Source organism: Belonocnema kinseyi, chromosome 3 (genome assembly GCF_010883055.1).
Source record: "Belonocnema kinseyi isolate 2016_QV_RU_SX_M_011 chromosome 3, B_treatae_v1, whole genome shotgun sequence".
NCBI lineage: Eukaryota > Metazoa > Arthropoda > Insecta > Hymenoptera > Cynipidae > Belonocnema > Belonocnema kinseyi.
Genome location: NC_046659.1, coordinates 68,373,481 through 68,374,344, shown reverse-complemented (window position 1 = coordinate 68,374,344; position 864 = coordinate 68,373,481).

Here is an 864-nt window from a genome sequence, read left to right as displayed (position 1 = left end):
TTGTTTCAACTCTGAAAAATAAATTTCTTTTAAAACGTTCATGTTCGTTGTTGGCTTTAGGGTCACGTAAATTGAAAATAAATTAATTGTTTCAAACTTTTCGGCACACATTAGTGGCCCACATCAGTTATTATATTAAATCTCTAAAACTCAGATAATTATTTTGCATGAATGCAATTTACATTTTAAAATGTTATTCTTTCGTTAATATCGCGGTTGGAAAATGATATATAAATTTCATATTTAAAAAAAAATTATAATGTGAAGAATTTATTGTTACTGTTATGAATTATTTCTATGAAAGTGGAATTTGTGAAAAATCACACTGTAGTAAAAATGCAGCATTACCAAAAAATAATGTAGTTGAAGAATTCTTTGAAAAAATTATAATGGCGTATATTTGATGAAAAAAATCAACATTGTTAAGGGGAAAAGTATTATTTCACTTCAAAAATTAAACTGTCGATCTTGAACAACTTTAGAACTTCTTCGTCAGAAATTGGCATTGTTTAACAAAAATGCAATTTTTATTATATATTGCACAAAAATATATGATATATTAATTATATTAATTCTGAAGTGAGGATATCAATTTTCACCAATTATCGAAAATATTTTACTGCTTTCCTTTTTCATTGTTTTAGATAATAAATGCTATGAAATATAAAAATTCTGTAGTAATTTATATTTCAATTTAGAAATTGCTTGGACAAACAAAAAATAATCGTACGCGCAGCGCGCCTGTTTATTTTTTGGTTGTTCTACGAGGGTAGTTCAATAAGTCCTTAGAATGAAGTATAAAAACAATTTTTTTTGGGTAAATTTTTTTTTATTTGTCAACATAATCTCCTTGGAGCTCTATAC